Source organism: Triturus cristatus, chromosome 4_1 (genome assembly GCF_964204655.1).
Source record: "Triturus cristatus chromosome 4_1, aTriCri1.1, whole genome shotgun sequence".
Lineage (NCBI taxonomy): Eukaryota > Metazoa > Chordata > Amphibia > Caudata > Salamandridae > Triturus > Triturus cristatus.
Genome location: NC_140585.1, coordinates 444,533,905 through 444,557,485, shown reverse-complemented (window position 1 = coordinate 444,557,485; position 23,581 = coordinate 444,533,905). Strand labels below are relative to the sequence as shown.

Sequence of the window (23,581 nt, the reverse complement as noted above, 5' to 3'; positions counted from 1 at the left end):
TCTCAACCGATCATGCACAATTTGATTTTCTAAATAGGAAATCCTTCAGCCTTAAGCAGCATTTAGGGTGGCACAGATATGATCACTTATTCTCACGCAGCCACATGCTCTGGATGTCAAACATGTAAATAATTCCATCCACGAAATCTAGGGGATTTGTATACTTAGGGTCATGTATACATCTTGAAGGAATCATCACTATCAGTGTTACTTCTTTTGTGTTGTGTTGTTTTTCTTAATAATTATATATAGAAATTATGAGGAAATGCACCTTTATTGTTCAGTCACCCCGTTTTTTTGCTGAGTTTTATTGCTAATTTTTAGTGTCTCCACAGTGGGGCACTGCTGTCCAGTGTATGTGCCCTGACCCCTAAAACATGTCAAAATTGACTAATCCCTGATTGGAATATATATAATTCTCATCTAATGCCATAGTATATGGTGTAGAAACTACACCCATGGTCGCTAAATTCAAATGTTACTTGTAGACTGCATCACTTATTTTGCCATCCACTAGTGTGGCATAGAAAAACAAGGCTTAATGCCTACCATTGTAGCTCAACTGCTGCTGTTTAAAAACCTGCAACTTGACCTGTCAAAATAACTTTTAAGTGGGGAAAAACGTCCTTTTAGTTAGTAATAAGTCACCACTACATAAGCCTAGAAGCTCACAAGGCAGAGAGCATGGTGTCTAAAAGTGAGATATATGGACTTTTTTGTTATCAAGACATTCACAAGCCCCCCAAAAAGCTATTCTAACTGTTGAAGGCTCTAACTGTCCTATGAGAAAACTAGAATAGAGACAAAAATATTATTTCTGCTATCTCGGGTTTGGAATTAGCTATAAAAATAATTCAGCCACTATTTTTACTGTTTATAAAAAAATCCCATTCAGTGAGGACTTTAGATTTTTAATAAATATTTAGGAAAAGTATCCAATAGAAAGTTACCTTTTTCCTGCCTGAAGCTCCAAGAGGATTAATTCCATTAGCCTGACAGCAGTTGTCCCGCCAGTTCTTGACCTTAATGAGGTGTGAAAACTGCTTCAAGAGCAGAAACAATGGCTTGGGCATGGGGGTTGATTTCTTCCCATTGCATGAAAGCCAATTATGGTGGACCCACAAACTTAATTAACTTGTAAAGGGGCAGCCCTTTCACAAGGAAGTGTAAGGTGAGCTTTATGGAAAGCTAACATTTGTTCCCTCAGACAGGCTGGCTCCAAACCAAGTGGGAGGGTCGCTACCCCAGAACCAGTTTCCTTAGAAATACATCTGGGCAGGCTCATAGGTTATGCACAAAGGAAAAAATGGTTTCTCATTTTAGCTGTAAGGTGCTCTGTGGAATTGTTTGTAGTAGGGGAAACACAAACTGCTTCAAAAGTAGATAAGGTTGCTCCTGGGAACTCTTACCCCATTGGTTAGAGTGGAGCCAGGGGTCACTCCCACCCACAAGCTAGTGCCAACCATAAATGTGGCACACCAAGGCACCCTCCTCAGAACAATTTCTGGACCAGTAGAAGAACAACCTGCTGTTTTAGACCTGAAGGGGTAGACTCCAAGGGTTAGTTGGCTAACCTCCTGTGTGGCTTCAGGGACACAACAAGCTGCAAAAGTCCTTTTTCCCCTGAAGTGCCCACCTGACCATTTGTAACTGGACTTGAACTGGATCCTGCTAGAGTGAGTTCTGACCCTCAACGTCCTGGGACACTTGGCTGTGTCTAACTGGACTTCTCAAATTTCTGAAAAGCTGTGCAGCTGGACTGAAGAAACAGTGTTCTTTTCCTTGGAACTTCTTCACTGCAGCTTATCCCTTTTAGCAGGTCCTCGGCGAGAAGGTATCGGGCCTCCTGGTACTCATCAACAGATATAGCCTGCAGTCTTGCACCGCTAGAGGATTCTGAGTTCCGAAAAAGAGATTACATCCTACTTAAAATATTTGATTGGGACAAACATAATTGGCGTATCTGACCCACATTCCATTGTGATTGGCCTGTAATCATACATAGATCCCAGTCACCCACAGACAGTGACTACTAATTGGTACTTTACTTTTTCTTGGTGCCTTTTCTCTTAAATCGTCCAAAATTCCTATCTCCGGTTCCCCTTATTCTATTTTGTTGTTTTTGCATAATTTTGTTTATGAATTTTTACTCTATTTTGAGAAATTGAAGTGAAATTTTTATTGTTTGTTGTTTCCCCACCTTTTTTTAACAGTTATGTCACTTTTACATGCTTTGCACATTTTCTTTTAGCTAAGCCTGTCTGCTCTTTGCCATAGCATACTTTGCGTTCAGGGTTACATTATTGAAACCTTTGTCTGGACCTAACAAGCTTGTGACTTTAATACTTCTGATGGACTATCATCGTCTCCAATACATAATTCACTTTCTTATAATGTCTATGCTTTCTGTTTGCTAATATTGATCCGTCTAATCTCCACTGAATGGGAGACATTAAAGTTTAAGCCTGGGCCTGCCAATGTGAACTTAGAATAGGATGGATTCTGTGCAGAGCCTTTCCTTTTTTTCCTATGTTGCTCTTCCTGCCTGTAAGGTAATCCTGGACCAAGGAAAAACAGTGGCCCTCCTCCTGCTTGACCTCTCCATGCCTTTTGACACTGTTTACCATAACACCCGCATCAGAAGATTCCACAAGATTGGTATACAAAATCTGCTCTCAAATAGATCTGTTCATTCCTCACAGGAAAAACCCAAAGGGTCAGGCTGTCACCCTTTACATCAGAGACCAAGAGATTGATATGCAGAGTCCCACAGGGATCACCCCGCTGCCCCACCCTTTTCAACATTTACATGACATTGCTTGACAATATCATCCTTTCACAAGGCATCACCGTCATCTCCAACACCGATGGCCCCCAACTGATCCTCTCCCTAGCTAACAAGACAATCACCACAGGACCAACTTTACAAACTGCATAACCATGGTAGCAGGCTGGATGAGAGCCAACTGCCTGCAGCTCAGCTCTGACAAGACAGAAGTACTGATCTTCGGCAACAAGACCTCCCCATGGGACCCCACCTGGTAGTCGTCGGAGCTAGGACCAAGACTCACACCCACAGACCACGTAAGACATCTAGGGATCATCCTAGACGGCAAGTTCACTATGACGGCACAAGTCAAAGCAGTGTGCTCCTCCTGCTTCCACATCCTACGCATGCTACAAAAGATCTTCAAGTGGTTTCCTCAGAAAACCAGAAGGACCGTCACACAAGCACTCATCACCAGCAGGCTGGACTACTGCAACACTCTCTATGCTGGACTCTCCAAACAACTCCTACACAGACTTTACACAATCCAGAACACCGCTGCAAGACTCATACTCAACCTCCCATTAAGCACTCACATCACACTGCACCTCAAGAAGCTTCACTGGCTCCCCATTCACAAGAGCAGTCAATTCATACTTCTCACACACACGTACGAAACCCTATACAACACAGGACTAGAGTACCTGAACAGCTGCATACACTTTCACCAACCCCCACCAGACACCTACGCTCTACCTCACAGTCACTCGCACACATTCCCCACATCCTCAAAAGCAAAACTGGAGGTCGTTCATTCTTCTACATTGCATCTAAGACATGGAATGGCCTCCCTCAACACATCAGAGGCTCCTCCTCACATTCTGAGTTCTGCAAGAACCTGAAGACCTGGCTCTTTTTATAAGTATTTTGTGTACCTCAAACCTACACAGCTGGTCCAGCGCCTTGATACCCTCTTGGGTGATTAGTGCGCCATACAAATCAATATAGCATAACAATGCAAATTAGACCTCAGGAACTTCAGGAAAAAGGTAATTTTCTAAAAGTTAGTTTTCCTTAACATTTATTAAAAATCCAAATTCACCAATTATTTGAATTTTTAATGACTATTAAAAATAGTTATTTTATTATTTTGCTAGTTGGTCCCATTCCTGAGATACAGTATTAGTATTTCAATCTGTACTATGGCTTTCTGCATATGACAGTTAAGCTTTTCCGATTGAAAATAGGTTTTGGGTGCTAGTCACTGTAAGGATGTTAGCATTACATTTTTACATGTCCCACTTTTAAATAGTATGCACTCTGCCTTGTGGGCTACGCGGCCTATGTAGAGGTGAATATTTAAAAGGAAGGTTTTGATCTTTTAATTTTTTTGTTAATTGGGCCATATAAGTTTCTACGTTCCTGCATTCCCTATCATAGACAATTTGATGCTGCTTTTACAATATATTGCTAGCATTCCTATTGACTGTCTCCACAACTGGGAGATGTGGTCTCCCGAATTAGGGATTCATCACCAAACATTTATGTAGTGGTGTAATATTTATATCCACTGGCTTGCTGGTACCTCTCAGACTAAACTGCTAATAACCATTTATAAGTTAGCTTTATTGTAGTCCAAACAGAGACAGACAACAGTAGAGACACATAAGAATATGGGAATGATTGAATTAATTTGCCTTTGCTATGGCTTCCGTTGACCATTGATGCCAACCCTCTCCCTGAGCCTTATTTGTGGTTTTATGAGCATTGAAGCACTGCTTTAAGCACGCACCTGTGCAATTTATTGGGATCTGGATCAGGCAAATCATATTTATCTGCCCATAATATGTTAGAGCTACATCACTCAGGTGTAAATTTCTCAGTACTCATCTCCATCAATCTGGGGAACTGCTTACAGAACTGAGATTTCTCTGCAGCCCTGTTGAGTTGTATAACAGTATCAGGATACTTTTACACAGTCATGGCTTCTGCTGATAAGCGTGGTGGGGCGGGGTGGGGTAGGGCGCAGAGAGGGGGAGTCGACAGATGATGGAATAGAGAAAATGAAATAAATGAATATATCCTACTCTGTCATCTGTCAACTTCCCCACCTGCCCCACTAAGCCCCACCGCACTTAACTGCAGGAGCCGCGACTGCTCTTAGGTTCCGAAATAGGATGCTCCTATTGGAGTACACATATATGTTGGCATGCCCCGTAGCATAGGGTGGCCAGACAACTTGGAGTTTCCCAGACAGGACCACTTTTCAGAGGTGTGTCCCGGCATCCCTATGGCTTTTACAATTTTAAAAGCATGTTATAGTTTTTGGGAAGAAGGTTGAGTGATCCTGAGTAGCAGCATTAAAACTCTGAATATGCACTCACTTCAACATATGCCTCTAAAACAACTATAGGAATTAATCTCTTTGTGGCAGCGTGGGAGTATGTCAGCTTGGGCATCAGTTCTTGCTCCCAGCAAAGGGGAGAAGGGGACGGAGGGACAGAGATGAGGTCATGCTGTTCTGCTGTACTTTATGCTTTAAATATGAAACCTTCCTATTAAATAAGAGTTCGAATGAATAGAACCTAAACTTTTAGAACAAGTCTGTGCTGGATACCATTATGCCAGATTTTGCAATTTCACAATATTTATCAATGTGCGAAGTGTTCTCTTTAGGTAAAGTAGCTTAAACAGATTTCACAGAGGTTGAAGGTCACTTCCACACACTGTGTGTGTGTGTGCCTGCACGTGAGTATGTATACATATATGTAAATATATATATGTATATGTATATCCATAGATATACATATACATATATATAAACATATATATAAACACACTCCAGGTTGCCGGGCACAGAAACAAAAGTGTGCTGTACGGAGGTGAGGAGCCACGATTGCGGGACCTAAATATGGGCAGTTGCTGTGATGTTCCCCCTCCTGAGGACCCACTCTGGGGAATGAAATTGTTGTGCACGGAGCCCGTTTTAATAATTATGCAGCATCCATTGTGGAAAGGTTAAAGGACTTCAAGACCCAGAAAGCATACCTGCAAGGAAATCCCAAGAGGGTGGGGTCAAGTGTCAAATAGTCCTCTCAGCTGCAGTGACTTTTTGCATACGGCCAGTGATCAAGGGCTTATGAGCCCGAAACTTGTTTGGCAGTGTTACCGATGGAGGGTGTACTTTGCTGTTACTGCTACCCACAATAAAGAAAGGACATTTCCATACCTGTGATGGCGTCTCTTTAGCAGGGCAACCTGGAGTGTGTTTATATACATATATATATATATACATATTATACATATATATACATATGTATAGATATATATATATATTTGTGTATATATATTACCCATTTGCGGTTGCCACTGGATAGTTATAGTTAGGATTGTGTTTTAGGAAAAGCATCTTTTGGTGTTCTTATTACTTTAGTGCCATTTGATGAATCTTCACAAAACTTTCCTAAAAAAGTCTCATTCACCTCCGCTCCTTCGTGGAAAGTTTCGAGGTGATCTGTCAAGAAGGGGCAGAGAAGGGTCCCTAATTTTCTCCGTTCATTTCTCCACAGGAAATTTAGACACAGCTACAGCCCTAACGGCTGAACAGATTTACACCAGATTTGTCAGAAAACTAGATCTTGGTCCAGAAATCATGTTTTTTGTGATATGGTGTAAAACTGTTTAGGCCTTTTTGGGAAATTAACCTAAAAAACTGTGTTGCTTTCATGCTGCGTGAGATCCGCAGAGCCAACAGCTATCAAGATGAGATCTGTTTGCCTGCCACCACATCAACCATGATCTGGCGGCAGCCATCTTAGGAATCGGGACTCAGTTCCTTGTCCAAGAAAAAAGGTAAAAAAATAAACGGGCACAGTAGGGATATCCTGCCCCCTGAGGTGTGGTGGGCGGGTTCCAGACACTGTTTGCTATCTGACTCCGTTACTTACTTCACGCTTTTCTTACTTGGAAAAGTGCTTTGGAATCTATGTGCAGAACCTATTTGAATTCGTATCATGGAATTCTGATGACATGGATATATTCGTGCCATATACCTTTTGATGACTTGTATTTACATGTACTTTACATCATCCAAATATTGCGCTTTGGAACCTATGCAAATTATTTTTTAGAATTCGCATTATGGAATTTTCTAAATTCTGAACGCATGGTTATTTTTGAATCATATACTTCTTGATGACCTTCATTTTTATGTACTCTACATCGTCTAAGTACTGCCCTGAAGAAGTTCTTGTCGTAAAGAAGGAAACGCGTTGGCTGATTTCTCGTTTTATGAAAAAATATATATAAGAATAAAAGGAACGTTAAGGACTTACTATCAAGTTTGGACTTTTTACTGGTGCACCTTCTCCCTTTGTCAAAAAAGCTATCAAGATGAGATCTGTTTGCCTGCCACCACATCAACCATGATGTGGCGGCAGCCATCTTAGGAATCGGGACTCAGTTCCTTGTCCAAGAAAAAAGGTAAAAAAATAAACGGGCACAGTAGGGATATCCTGCCCCCTGAGGTGTGGTGGGCAGGTTCCAGAGGGACTCCTCCCCCCCTGGGCCCAAAAAATATTTTTTTTAAAACATTGCCACAAATTCACTAAGGATCTGCAAATACGCAGGATTTTATTTATTTAAAAAGTTTTATATAGCGCAAACATGATCCCGAAGGATATCAGAGCGCTTTACAATTGGAGGTAAGGAAGGTAATGATCCCCTTTTCAGATTTTCTTCAAGTTTTCCTCATAATGGACACTCAAATATGGCCGCTACGGCACCTAGATGGTGTTTGAGCTGATCCAAAAAAAACAACATGACGTACCAGCACGCACGACCTGCTGTTTATGAATGATGTCGGAGTTTCGTTTGGTGAATGTCTGTTCCGGGTGACAGACGTGGACAGAGTTGTGGACTTTCCATGAGATATTAGTCACAAATAGAATGACCTGTCTTCAGATATTCCTAGTAACAGACATTCAAAGATGGCCGCCACCAAGAACGATTAAGATTAAAAGTAAAGTGGTATGGTTTTTTTATCAAATGTGAATGTCGATATAAGAATACTCGAATCAATGAGTGGTAAAACTTACATGAGTATTGAATACGATATAAATCTAAAATTCATCAAAATATGATAAACATTTAAGATGTTAGTAAATCGTACCATTCAAAGATGGCCACCCATGCATTCAAAGTGGACACAAGTTTTCTGAGGCAAGATGGCGCCCGCTGCTGCGGCCGTGTAGCTGACCGTGTAGCTGACCGCTCCTGCCGGACCCGGAAAGTGATTTGCCTGATGTACTCGCTGGATGCTAATATCGCTGGAATGCTGCGGAAAACTCTCTTTTGACTGCAATTGCCTTAATTCATTTATACTTACCCGTGAAGGGCTGCGGAGCCGACGTCTATACCGTCCATGCCTGGGACGCCGATCAGCATTGTAGTGGTGTTGGTTCGGTAGCTGCACAGGTGGCGGGAGTTGCCGCTGGGAAGTGCGTGCTGTGGCGTGGAGCTTGACGGCAGCCCTGCGAAGCGGTGGGAGTTGCTGAGGTGAATACTACGAAACAGATTGGTGAGATGCCTCCGAAGGGGATGCGAGGGAAACCTCGCGCTCAGGGAGTCAGTAGAACAGGGAAACCTGCCGAGGACGCTCAGGTGAGAAACAGCAATTTGAGTGGGACTGCTGATTTGGTTAGAAGCGGCGACGCTGTTGATGCAAGAGGTAAAGGCAGCCTGACGGGGAAAAAGATTCCAGCACTTTTTTCCACAGTTAAAAACAAACGGAAGGGTAAAAACGCTGATCCTCTGTTAGGGGGGAGTGATTTGATAGAATCAAATGAAGAGAACCCCTCGACTGTGATTATTAGTCTACCTAATACTGGCCTTCTCCCTTCAGAAGTCTCAACCGCTGTTGATGCTGGGGGGTCAGCGATGGCTCAAGACTCTAATGTTCCGATAAATTCTGAGGGCCACAAACAATTTCAGGTGCCTGAGGCAGAATCAGGTGATTTTTTTTCTCTTTCCGAGCAGTCTATGTCATCCTGTGAGGACTTGGTTACTCGGCATACAACATTAGATGGTAACGACCATAGTAGTCTCTTCTTGGAACAGTCAGGGGAAATGGCGGAGAATCATCCTTATACGGTACGGGAAAAACAGGAACTGAATACAAATAGAAGTGATACACCGAGGGAGTTGAATAATGCGGATGGTGAAGAGATCTCTTTGGCATTAATTTATCAATCTATAATGTCCCATCGAGATAAAACCCGAGAAGAAAGTCAAAGAGTACAGAATTTATGCCGCAAGTTACAGAACTCGGTTAGGCGCATTGCTAAATCTCATGGTGACTTTATTACCAGATTTAACGAAGCTGAATCACGTATTTCTAATTTAGAGGATGAACTTATTCAGCAAAAGGGTACTACCGAATTGTTGCTGGCCACTAAAGAGGATATCCAGTGGAAGATAGCGGATTTTGAGAACCGAGTGCGCCGAAATAACTTAAGAGTACTTTTGATTCCAGAGGGGAAAGAAGGGCGGACCCACGCAGATTCATTATAGATTTATTCAAAAAAGCTTTCCCCAAGTTGAACAGATGGGACTGGGATAAAGAGATTGAACGCGCACATAGGTTTCGTTTTAATATCCGACATAGACCTAGTCAGGGGGAATCTAAGCCTAGAGCCTTCTTAATTTCCTTTAATAGTTTTTTGGCCCGTGAGGAGGTGTTTAAGTTAGCTCGACCTGATAGAAAACGAATAGGGGGGATGTTGAATTTTTTGTGAGACCGGATCTTTGCCACCATACTGTTGATCTTCGTTGGCAACTCCGACAGCTGATCACTCAATTTCAAGCTAAGGGGGCTCAAGCTTACTTAATGTTTCCTGCGAAGTTGAAAATTATTTTTCATGAGCGCACCCGCTTTTTTACTAATGTCGGGTCAGCCAAGGAGTTTATAAACTCTATTGAATGAGGTGGATTTTCATCTCGGATATTTATGAGGGCACCGAGTAGTTGAGCCTGACTTTCTTCTTTAAATACCTTTTGAGACACCTTATAGAATTTTCATAAGGTAGTGAGAGGTCTTTTTCCTTTCTGCTCTGTTTTTTTTAAAATGTTTTTTTTTTTATTCAGGGAATGGCAAGAGGCACACGGGAGCTTGCATCTACAGGACCTTGCGTCCTAAAGCCTCGTTACAGGGGGGTTGGGAGGGAGAAAGGGAGAAAGGGGGATATTTGGGTGTATAGGGAGTATGGGGGGTTGATGGGGCACTTAGGCGGGGTAAAAAGGGGGAATAAAAATACCCACAGCAGCAAAACTATTCGAAAAAATAACGATATGGTCACAAAGATATTAGATTTGCTTTGCTACAGCAGTATATATGACTTGATATATATGGATAAGGTTATCACACTTTCATGATGATTGATAAAGGGATTACATTTTGTTCGTTAAATGTGGCTGGTCTTAACAATTTGTTAAAACGAAAGAGGGTTGCTGCCGAATTGCGATTTATTCAGCCTGATCTGGTATGTCTTCAAGAGACGCATACACCTTGGCCTAAATGACATATTCTAAAGGAACTTGGGTTTTCATTGCTAACGGCCTCCACACAACTTTTTATGACTCGTGGGGTGGCTATATTAGCTAAACCAAATGTGCAAATTGCTGGGCGATCCTCGGCGGATAATCTTGGGCGCTGGGCTATTGTTGAATGCATACTTGGGGATAGTAAATTCACTGTATGTACTATTTATGGCTCCAATATAGATGAAGCAGAAATGCTGGAGGTGCTAAATTTAGAATTGGCTACATGGGTGCAACCTTTGATAATCTGTGGGGATATAAATATAAATTTAGTGAATCATGAAGTGCAGGATGGACCTCGAAGTTATAAAGGTCGTAAACCACGTGTTTTTAAAGCTTTACATCACTTAGTAAATGATCATGGGTTAGTTGATGTATGGGGTAAGTTAAATCATCGGGATCCGGGCTATACATTTTATTCTTTTCCCCATAAAAAATTAGTCCGATTAGATTATTTTTTTGTCTCAACCAAATTTTTGGCAGGGGCTTCTGCTCAAATACTCCCTCGGATATCGTCTGACCATGCTCCACTTGTTTTGGATTTGATCGCTTTAGATCAGAAGGTCTTACCTAAGAACTTTTCTTTTGACAGGAAATTATGTTTAAATGAGGAGTTTAGAGAACACATAATCCCCTGGATGAAGGATTTTTTTGATAATAACAGGGAATCGGCTCATGTTGCAATTATTTGGGATACGTTTAAAGCCTGCTTTCGGGGGTAGTAATTAGCTTTGGATTGCATCAGCAAAGGAAAATGAAAACAGAGATGCAGGATCTCTATGTGGCCTTGAAAGAAGCAGAGGGTAATTTAACTTTGGGGATTATACAGCAAAGTAATAACATTTTGGAGTTAGAAAACTCGGTAGCTAGAGCACGAGCTAAAATTCAGGGTGTATGGAATTATGAAAATGCCAAAAAATATCTAGTTTATAAGAAGCAAATGTATGAATATGGGGAAACGGTTGGAAGATGCCTGGCTTTACGGCTACGTATGAAAGAATCTTCTCGTTCTATTGCTGCTTTGAAGGATAAGAATGGCCAACTTCATCAGGATCCGCAGCAGATACTTTCTATTCTTCATCAGTTTTATACTGAATTGTATACTAAACAGGATGCTGGGGGAGCCGAGGAGAATGTTAATGTTTTTTTAAAGCAAGGAGTATTACATTTAGACTCTCTTGACGCAGAATTATTGGAAAGCCCTATCACATTGGTTGAATTAGAAATTGCCGTTAATAGTTTATCTTTGGGAAAAGCGGCTGGCCCTGACAAATTGCCGGTTGAGATATATAAATTGTTTTTCCATCACTTGAAGGATGAAATGCTGAAAACGTTTCAGACTGCTCAGAAGGGCTATGCTCCTAACTCATGGGCTGAAGCTACGATAGCGTTTTTTTGTAAAAAGGGCAAAGATCCGGAACTAGTAGGATCATACCGCCCGATCTCGTTGTTAAACTGCGATAGTAAAATATACTCTAAGATACTGGCAATGCGGTTATCTAAGGTTATAAATTCTTTAGTTTCTTTAAATCAACATGGTTTCATTCCAGCTCGTGGGACTGTTACTCATGTAAATAAAGTCATTACATTATTTGATGTTGCTCATACCGAAAAACGAGATTTAGGGCTAATTTTATTGGATGCAGAGAAAGCCTTCGATCAAGTGGAGTGGGAGTATCTCTGGCAACTGATGCAACGCATGGGTTTTGGGTCGGGATTTAGGAAGGCTTTACAGGTACTATACACTTCGCCGATCGGAAGAATTACTGCTATGGTGTAATTAACTGATCCTGTCAGAATCACCAGAGGGACCAGGCAAGGCTGCCCCTGCTCGCCACTTTTGTTTGCCTTGTATATAAACCCTTTTGTTGAACAACTGGGTAATAACCCGTTGTATTAAACCCTTTTATGTACATGAGATTCCATTCTCTGTTTTCGCATACGCGGATGACATTGCAGTGACATCGGTGGATCCTTCTCTTGCGCTTCAAGAGATTGAACACTTAGCAAGATTGTTTGGTCAGATATCTGGTTACAAACTTAATATAAATAAAACACAAATCCTTTGTTCAGACAGTATTGATTTACAGGATATTAGAGTGTTACATGAGGTGACTTATCTGGGCATTAAAATTAAGACTTCAATGCTAGAACTGGTTGATGTCAATTGGAATACTATGTTACATAGTGTTAGGGAGTCGCTTGATAAATGGGGACGATTACATTTTACCTTAATTGGTAGAAGCAACATTATTAAAATGAATATTTTACCAAAGGTTTTATATATATTTAGATCAATTCCTTTGGAGGTGACAACCACTCAGCTACAACATCTTCAATCTTTATGTATGAAGTTTATATGGGCTCCTGGCAAACCAAGACGAGCGGCTAGATTTATGACGCTACCAATAGAGAGAGGTGGCTTAGCCATACCAGATTTTGCCTTTTATTTTTATGTATGCTTTTTGTTAAAAATACGGATTTTATTGACTGGGGATGGAATAGCTAATATTGCCCAGGCCCCGTCGATTTTTGAGACTTTGTTGGGATCTGACGCCCGATACTGTTTGTTTAAAGAGATTGATGGCAGTTACTTTAAGCGAACAAGATTTAAGGTGATGGAAGGAGCCTTTAAAGTGTGGAAGAGAATACGGAAAATGTGTATATTGGAGAGATTATCATACTATACACCAATGAATGCAACTAAGATCCTTCCTCTCATTTTCTGGGACAATATTGCCAACGGGTGGAGGAAAAAAGGTATTATTACACTAGGAGATTTTTTCTCCCAGGAGGGGTCACTAATGTCATATGAAGAATTGGGGATATATTACAATTTACCTAATTCTCAGTTTTTTAAATTTCTTCAACTCCGGGATTACCTAATTCGGAAAAAAGTTGTGGCCGCTCCCAATTTAATTATAGAGGCTCTAAGGCGACAGGAGAAAATTGGCGTCTTGTATAAGATATTGTTATCATATAGAACAGATGATATAGGGAAACAGAATAGTAAATGGGTTAGCACACTGGGTGTACATTACATATCTATTGAAGATGCTATTACCAGATCTCGGGCTGTGTTAATGTCCGCTAACTTGAAAGTACAATTTTTTAAAACTATCTTTGATTTGTATTATACCCCTGCTCGGATGTTTAAGTGGGGTGGAGGGTATAATGGGAAATGTTTTCGTTGTCGGGGGGATAATGCTGATAGCTTGCATATTTTTTTTAGTTGTTGTAAATTGTTTAGATTTATAGCGGATATAGAGAAGTTCATGGCTGGAATTATTGGGAGACCGCTGAAGATTACACCAGCCATAATGTTAATAGGGATGGGGCCTGAAATTGACAAAGGCACTTTACTATACAATCACCATTATTTGATTTTCATAGCCAGCCATGACAGTTGCACGGCTATGTGTTGCCTCTAACTGGCTCCAAATGGACCCCCCTGTATTTGAATCATGGCGGGCTAAAATGTATAATCTATTCAATTTAGAACTAAGCTTATTTTCTGTTAAAGGGGTTAAAAAACGCAAGATTGGTATGAGTATATGGGGTTCATTTTGTGACCATACTTGAAATATTTTGAAATATATTTGGTATACTTGAAATTGTGAAATATATATATGTACTATTGTACGGTATTTCTGTATTGTTTCTTTTTCTGTATGCTGCTGTGGAGTAATAAATAAATAAATAAATAAATAAATAAAGATGGCCACCTAGTCAAGATATACAAAAAATAAATTGTATATTGTTTTGTGACTAAGAGTTATTTTCACCACGACACCACTCGACTCTCAGAATGTTTGACAGTATACTAGTAGTGTGTAATAGAAAAATCCATAAAAAATCGATCATTATCACACACGATCGTAAATTGGATCATGTGACCTTCATGTAGAGTATTTAAATCTGCTTCCGGAACAGTGCTCTTTCTATATCCTAACCCGGTGCACGATCGCAGGGAGCAGGGAGGCCGGAGTACTTTTATCAGGTAAGGAGGAGTCCGTCTTCAGTAGCCTTGAGTATGGAGGTTTTGCCCCAAGTAGTGTTTGGTTCCTGACACTGTGTCCTCGAGTCCAGCAGGAGATGTTCTTTAATACAACTGGGGGATATTTTTAGAAACTCTAAGGTTAGTAAGATCAGTCGGGTAAACATTGGGAATTTCTAGTAAGAAAATCGCTCGTCTCCTTCTTATAAATACCCGATGCCTATCAGCAAGCAGATACATTAGATATTCTACCTATCAGTATTCGTGTGCCCTTAGTAGTATAACGAGGATGGGGTATTCAGATACGGGTACTTCCCAGAGAGAGAACTATTTAATAATACTAGGAATAGTTTTATATACCAATTGTTTTATATATCATAACCGCAACTGGTCTACGCAAACACAAGTTCCTCGAAACCTATAAATAGCTCTACAGATATATATAGAAAGAGTTAGTGTCCCTCAGATAGGTAGTGATTTCAAATAATGGGCAGATAATCCCTTAACAAAAGAAATATGGGAAAGAGCGAATAAAGGCAATCACTTGTACCTAAAAAATAATCATATATATAAATCTATAGATTTCACTAAAAGAATTTTATTTTGGTAATTACAGATTTTATGCTTTGAGTTGCAATGCCAAGATAGCAGCCACACCAGGTAATGACTCAGCCTATTTTATTTGATAATATTTATAAAGGGATGGTGAATAAGATTAAGAGAGAAGGATATAGAAATAATTAAATTTTTTGTATATCCTAGAAAAATCCCTATAGATAATAAAGAAGTGAAGCTCAATCACGGCTCACCTGAATTGCTGTTGGAAGGGATTGGTTTCTTATCGGTAGGCCTCTCCTCCATTTGCATTTCTTTTTATCTACATTATTGTTGTACCATTACACAGGAGATAAAACCTCTGATTTTACTTTTACTTTTAAGGACACCATTATAGGGTGATTAACCTATCAGTGGCTCCCTCGATCGTTTTTATTGAGGTATTGTACCACATAAAAAGGTGCGTTATATGAACGTTAAATTTATAGGTTGTTATATCAAAATCCCATTTATGAATCTTGACTGAATTACCATCAATTGACTTGCAGGAAATTCCACGGTTTTATTCACAAATTCAACCATAAGAATGTTTCCCAATTGAATCAGACAAAGGAAGCATTGATACATTTTAATAGGTAGGTCTAAATATAATAGAATCATGTGGGGCTTTGAGACTCATGTGTTTGTTCTTGCCACATGGGCTCAGTTGTGTGTTTTTTTAAAACTTAGTATCATGGATAACAACAAAGACAGTATGTTGTTTTTTAACGAAAGAATAATATTACTACTCATTGTCTAAAGAATCTTTTGAATTATGAGTACAGTATGTTGTTGTTCCAAAATTGTGGTTTTGTAATTAGAGACAAATATTGTGACACATTTTTTAAAAATTTGAATATGTTTGGTGATATAAATACTAATTTATTGTATTGTTCACTGTTAAATTTTTTTTTTTAGAAAACTCTGTCCTGAGGAAGGTGGTTGATCCTATCGCACCGAAACACGGCATCGACTTTTTTTTGTGGTTTTCTCGTTTTCTTGATCAAAATATTTGTATAGAAATAATGGATTGTTTCTGAATGTGTTTTTAAATGTATATTGATTTTAACCACAATGATGAATAAAAACTGATTTTGTATTAAAAATAAAACTTTGTGTTTGGCATCTATGTTTCTATTACATGTATAGGCGTGTCTTATAACGATTATATGTCAATAGTATATTAGACAATTAACGTACTGTGGTGAAAGTACTCTATTGGTGTAACCCTTCTAGTATTACAAAACAACACATGATTGTAAAAATAATTTCTTAATAATTATCTTTTGGTCAGGGACTTGCTTACTTTCTAGGTATTTAACCCCATCCCTATCTTACAATATAGGGTTTCTCCTTTTGTGATTTCTATAAAGGTAGCATCGACATCAGATAAGAATACCAAAATAGAACAATCACAAAATGATTGAAAAACAAAATGCGCATGAGGGTGATGCACGCGATTTGGGAGCAGAATATACGGTCCCCCTCCCAAAGTCATCTTGAGGCTCCATGGACCCCCTCCTCTGTGGACAAATGCAATAATAAAGTCAAAGCGGTGAGCAGCCCTCTCCCCGAGCATCTTCTGGCACAGAGACCTCATCCCCAGGGAGCCAATTTTTTAACAAGTGGAGGTGAGAATACAGCCGCCTCCCTCAGCCCCTTCAGGTTCTGGGGACTGCATCCCCTGAGGTAGACATTTTAATCTTGGGGAGAGGGGTGCCCAGCTTCCCTCACAGAGTCTGTTCAGGCCTTGGAAACTCCAGTCCCTGTGTCCGATATTTTAATTTTGGTAGGGGAAAGCCGCACCCCTCCCCATGCCGAGATCGGGCCCAGGGGCCTTGCTTACTCAAGGCCATAATGGCCCTCAGCTGTGCGCTGCATTGATTAGCCGCAAGATCAACCACCCATACACGGCCAACCTGCCACAAACACTCAAATCCTCCCCTTTTAAAAAAATAATAATTCAGATCCCAAGAGAGTTTTGTAGGAGTCCACTTGGCCTCTAGGCTCCCAAAGGACTCTCGCGGTAGCAGGGAGCCCCATTGACACCTGAAAGAGCCCCACCGGATCATAGAAACCCCCTAATTGTTTTTACTATTTAGCCCCGGGGGGCACTGTCTGTCCGGGACGCCCCTACAAGGTCCAGCGAAGCAGCCTACACCTACACTGCCATCATATACTTTATTCTTTAAAAATGTTCAGGACACAGAGACCGAGCCCTTGTGTCCTGAAATGATGGCTGCAACATTTCTCGCCATGTTGCAGCTAACAAACCAGAGCTTAAGAGCTTTTTAATCCCACAGGAGCGAAACAGCCATCAGGAAAAGAGGCCCTCTCATCCAATCAGATTGTTCTATTATTTGATGTTGCACAATCACAGGACCCTCTGGAGAGTCCTGCAAACCCAACCATCCAGGTATACAAATATTTTGAACCTTGACCCATTCACAGTGGGTGTGTGCGGAGGACAGCCGAGGGCCGTCAGAACCACGCCCACTCTTTATTTTGCCCGCACCGCGACTGAATTTGTGCCACGGTAAAAGGGTTAATATAGAAAGCTAGATTTTTACCTAGAAAGCATGCTTTTTGTGATTTAATGTGAATCTGTTCAATAGTTTTTGAGAAATGAAGGTTCAAAATCTAGATATATTTCACTCCACGAAGGATACATGGACCCGGCATTTCAAACAATTAGATGTGATTGATTGCTGCAACTTTAACAAAGAGACATTTTAGGACTCTGGGATTCAGTCCCCATGTCCTGAACACAATTTTAAACAAGCGTTTGCAATGCAATAGGTCTCACATTCGTTAAATGGAGAACTATTGGCGTATTGGCTTTGCAAATGGGAAAGAAATATGGTGTCCACCTGACTCTGTCTTGTTATTGATATACTTTTGTAGCAATGGTGGCACCCCACGCTTTTCATTTAGTTGTTTAAAGCTGAAGTGTGGTTTGCGGCCATTGCCACAAAAGTTAATAAATACAAAAAATGTTGTGGAGTGAAAACCAGGAAGGATGGCAGCAATAATGGGAGGGAGGGGGTGTGTCTGCGAGGGAGGAGGCAACAGATGGTCAGAGATGGTCAAACAAAAGAAACAATTGGTGATGTCCCTGTGGGAGGGAACCATGGACCCAAGGCGGGACAGATGTACACTATTGACCAACCACAGTAAAGGAATTTCCAAAAGGCAGACCAACCAATCAACCAGAAGCACTGGGTAGAGCTTAAAGCCCATATTCCGAATACAACATGTCTCGAAGAGAAAGCACAAGACCTACCTAGGTGAGACCTAAGAAGCATATAGGGGGCAGGATATGGTTATTCAGAATCCCTAAGATTAGTAGGTGGGACCCAGAGTGTCCATACACTGGGGCTATAAACATTTGTTTAAAGGAATAGCGGATCCACGCAAGATCCGCAGATCCGTAGTAAATTTATTTTTATAGTATGGGCTCCCATCTTTTTCAAATATAGGCCCTCCCGGAGTGGGGCAGGCCAGTGGGATTGGGGCACCCTTCATTTTTAGGGAGGGTGCACACGGACAACCTCCCAAAGCCATTTTAAGGCCCCCAGGATCCCATCCACGGTTACACTTTCATTTGTATATGGAGGGGAGTGTGCAGCCTCCCTCCCCAAGCCATTTTAAGGACTCAGGCCCCATCCTTTGAGACTGATTAGATTTTTATGGAGAGGGGTGCATGTAGCCCCCTCCCTGAGGAATTAACAGTTGCTGGGACCCTATCCCCTGCGTCTTAAGGATTTTCTTAATTGGGGAGGGGGTTTTGGTCTTCCTTCCTTAAGCCATAATATGGCTCTGGGGACCCCGTTCACCGGGACAGAGCATTTGTTAATTGAGGCGTGGGCTCCTTGAGCCATCCTATGGCCCCAGGGATCCCCGTTCCCTGGGGCTTGAAGACATACAATGTCCCGGGGTCCCCATCCTCTGGGAGACTTTGTCCCAGGGACCCCATCGTCTGAGGGAACTGTGCTGTTCTCTGCCTGCAACAGCATGGGCAGAGAGAACTTCAACTCTATGGGGCCGATTCCGATGTTGGACGGACTCAGGTCCGTCCGACATCGGTCGGGAGCCGTAACCGACCGACCTGCTGTCGTCGGTTACGGCCCTGCAAGTACAATGCGACCGAACAGGGTTCGGTCGCATTCGTACACTTCACAATGCAAGCATGCATTCTGAGCGGAATGCATACTTGCATTGTGAAAAGCAGGGGTGCAGTTCATCCCTGCGCCCTGTGGACAGCACCCCAAGGTGCCTGCCACCGGGTGCAGGGATCCACAGAGGGGCACCATTCGGCAGCCTCGCACCCATGGGGGCCCAACTGGGGACCCCCAAAGACAGTTTCCGACTGCCTTTTTGTGCCGGAAAGACTGGCACGAAAAGGCAGTGAAAAACTGCCATCGTACTCCCTCGGTCGTAAAGAGGTGGCTGGGGGAGTACTGAGGGATTTCCGGACGGCGGAGGGGCTCTCCAAGCCTGTCGTCAGCCATCCGGAAATCCGAGTCGGATTCCTTTCCGACCGAGCCCACCGGAATGGCTCGGTCGGAAAGGAATCCGGCCGACACGTCCTGATTCCGTCGGAAGGGCTCCGACCATCGTTCGGAGCCCTTCTGGCCGAAATCGGAATCGGACCCTTAGTTGTGGGCACCCTAGTTGGGACCAGGTCACCCACATAAAAAAAATTGAAAAAACACACAGGTAATGCGAGAGTGGGCTTCCCACGCTGTGCTTTTAAAAATAAGAAATATAGTCTGTGGGTCCTCTGGATGAGACTGGAGCACCAAAGTAAATATAAAAAAAAGAAAAGTGACCTCACTGCTTCAAAGTGGTGGGGACGCAATAAAATATTCTCTGTTTTTACAATATTTTTATCATGCACCCAGATGTATCATCTGATGGGGTGAGACGCTACGCACATTGAAACTTGGGTACGTAAAACCCATATACAAATTGCAAACGCAAATATTGGACATGATTGGTTACAGAGATTTACCATGAACCTGAATACTTGCCTTGAGAAACACGTTGGCTGCCAATGAATTGATTGGATGTGAAATTTATAATGAATTTGGAAACATAAAGGGCCTAATTCACAAATCGCCTCCATGGTCGCGGCAGCGGCCTCGCAGTCGCGCTGGGGCTCCCGCACTTGTGGCAGGACATCCGTACAGCAGTTTTCTATTGGGGAGGTCTCGCTGCTAATGCGGGACCCCCGCCGTGACTGAGGAGGCCATTTGTGAATTAGACCCAGGGAGAACAAAGGACATTTGAAAATGAGAAAAGACCTCCATTCTTAACTGGAAGAATTTTTTTTCATTGTATGTGTTGTCATATAAGGAATACATTTGGAATATAATGTTATGATCATTACAGAGTGCACACTAAATATTATAAATGATTTGAGAGCCTAGCATTTTAGAATAGTTTGGGGATTTAAAGTTGCTAATCCCTTAGTGATTGCAACAGTGTTGCACGTGTGTTGGATGGGGTTGAGTACAGGATTGAAGGGCACAAGCTGTGGTTCTATAAAAATATTCACGGCAACCTCCCAGGACCTGCCTTGGCCTTTTTATAACAATTGTGGTTGTCATGATGCCACAAGAATAGGCTGGGGCACAATTTTAAAAAGTGTTGTTTGAATCTGCTAGAAGAACAGCAGCCCCTCAGGAAAGTTAAAAAAAAAAAACAGTAAGTCTCTGGGGTAATTGAATGCATGATCCAGGGAGAACTTACCATTTTCCTTTGAAACACTCCGAGCTGGAGCTGTATGCTCTTTAGCTGGAGTGAGGGGACCCCTTCTGTTGGTTCCATTGTTGCATTGTATGGCCTGAAGAGTGTTAAAGAAAGACTTCCATAGATTTATTTGAAGTAATATTGCTTTATTTTAATTTTGTTTGTGAAAATCTTCATTCTGCATTTCCCTGTGTGTATATATAAGGATTATGTTTTCAATACGGCTGTTGATAAATTATTGTGATGACTTTTTGGCAAAGCTGATAGGTCTGTTTTATATAGGTGTATGTGCTGACCTCTTTTTAATGCCAACAGGCCTGCCTTTTATATTTTAGTGTACTTAATCTTTGACAAAGCCTGTAGAACTGCCTTATTTTATGTAAAAAAAGAGAAAATTACTGAAAAAGCAAAGTTTAAAGAGACATTATAGTTAGGTGAAAATGTCAGTTAAAACACAACATTTTAAACTCACAAAACCACTGTCATTCACCAGTTATATTTACCTAAAGTAACAAGAACTGTGCCTCAAGGTAACTATAAGTATAAGTAATTATAACTCACATATCTCTCTCTCAGAATTGAAAAATACCACCCAGATGTGTTTCCTCTTGCACTCATTGATCTTTTAACTCAAGTGCCAGGCTAAATCTCATAGGCTCAAACTCTAGGCACAGTCCATAACTGTTTTGCCACTCCCTCAGGATTTCCTCCTCATTTGTTGATTAATGACTTGTTATCTATTCTCTTTCGTTTATGATGTCACTGTCACAAAAATTGCACTAAAAGACTAAAATGTCAATACTTCTGATACTGATCCAGTAAAACTCGAAACATGATGCCTGCTTCAGCAATAATGCATGACATAAATGTATTTGCCCAAATACAGCAGTTGGAATCCATATTATACTCTTGTATCTTTCCTCAAAAGCATATTTTTTCTTTCCTTTTTGATGGTCCCCTTTCTCACTCTTCCATTTGATTAATCCTCTATCGCCCAGCTTTAATATCCTCAAAACTGAAGGTGCCATGAGCCTTACTCAACTATACACATTTTAAAGAAAATCTAATTTTCCGTAATCTTGTTCAGATTTAAATACAATTGTATGTTAATCTGTTAAAATACCTGATACTTTTAGCCTGAGGAGCTCCCTCAGGCTAAAAGTGGTCGTTTTTAGATAAATCACTTGAAGCCGAAGAAAAAACAAAACAATATTCAAGTTCCTGCAACTGGGAATGTTTTGTTTCATTGTCAGTCTTTATCGAAGTTCCCAGTAGAATAAAAGGTTATTATTTTCATATATTTTGGTTTAATCTCTGGTATTAGTAACTGTTATGGTCCACATTCCGCTCCATTGTTTTTTCCCCAGACTGCCACTCCAGAAGAGAACCAAGGGGCATATCAGCAACACCCGGCGATAATTATCGCTCAGCGCTCTTAGCGTGAGGATAATTATCGCTGGGTAACGTGAATTTTTATCGCTGAGATAGCGTGCTATTAGCAACGCTTATCTCCTCATCGATAAAAATCCTCACGCTAACTGCCTAACGTGAGATTATCGCTGGAAACCCAGCGATAATCTCACACAATGTGGCATTAGCTTGTTGATAGGGCCCCACAAACTTAGCCATGATATCCACCTTCCGTAGGATATCATGACTAAGTCAGTCCTGAAGCAGACGTAAGGAAAGTAGCGATAACAGGGGTTATCGCTACCTTTCCTGACGCTATGCTTCATAGCGCGGGGCTTGATGATAGGAGAAATAGTCACTTAGCGACATTTCTCCTGTCATGTTAGGTCAGGAACGCCCACTTTGCATCTCATTAGAGATGCAAAGCTGGGCATTAGGAATCCTGACGCTAAAGCAAGGTTTCACACGTTAGCGTGGCCTTGCTATTTAGGCGATAAAATTATCGCCGCTTTTCGGCCGAAAACGGCCGCAAAAGCTGCGATAATTTTTAATCGCCAGCTTGTAAATATGCCCCCAAATGTATGCAAATAAGCCTTGGTATTGCTCTAATGGAACTGTTCACCTCGAACTGCCAGGCTCCTTCTCCATTGAACAGGAACAAAAACAATCCCAGGCCTCTTTCAGCCTTCTTGGGCCCTATCACTTGTTTTCATTGAAACACCATAAGTGCATTTGATATGCCCAGGCATGGATCCCATTGTCTAGAGGGAACAGTGCCTGGTAGCTTGATCTGGAATGTTTCTTTCGGAGAAGTACCACCTCTGATTTCTATAAAGTTGGTACCTAACTGTAGTGGTACAGTGAACAAAAACTGATGTACTGCAACACAGCCGGACTAATTACCAGTGACTAAAATTAATATCAGGGTTGTTTCCATCACTTGATTGTTTGTGTGGTAGCTTTTGAGTAGCGATGTTGGGAACGGTGTTGGAATGACTGATAACTGCATATTTGCAAAAGTGCCCGGTGTAAGTGTGAGGCTCTATCTGATCTGTTGCTTTTCACGTTGATGTGAATACTTCAGATGGTAAGTACTGTGGGTAGACCTGAGAGGGCCAACCACATGGCACACCTGTGTAGTCCTTGCCACCAAAGAGAACTACTTTGTGTGTGGATGGATGTACTCCCTATGAAAGGGCAGCATGTCACAGCTCGAAGGGAATTCTGCTAGTGTCTGAAGGCGACTGACCCATTCCCCATGATGCATGCTGGAGTGCAAATGGAAAATTGTGCATGACACAAAAACAGATTAATTAACTCAATGAAAGGCTAAGAAACAAAATAATTTCTAGAGCAGAAACGCAGGATGACGTGACGTCGCAGTAGTTTACGTTGTAGAGTTGAAAGTGAATTATGTTTCGGGAAAGTAAGCATTTATTTTCATTTGAAAACATAAGCATTTG

At 41.4% G+C, this 23,581-nt stretch overlaps 1 long non-coding RNA gene across 1 annotated transcript in view; it reads left to right on the top strand.

Moving 5' to 3' along the window:
- The window catches only part of LOC146855099 (uncharacterized), a 284,283-nt gene extending 268,320 nt beyond the window's left edge, over positions 1 to 15,963 (top strand). The window contains exon 4 of the long non-coding RNA XR_014980787.1: positions 15,873 to 15,963. This is a non-coding gene — a long non-coding RNA (uncharacterized LOC146855099). The remainder of the gene's footprint in view (positions 1 to 15,872) is intronic.
- The last annotated feature ends 7,618 nt before the right edge of the window (positions 15,964 to 23,581 follow it).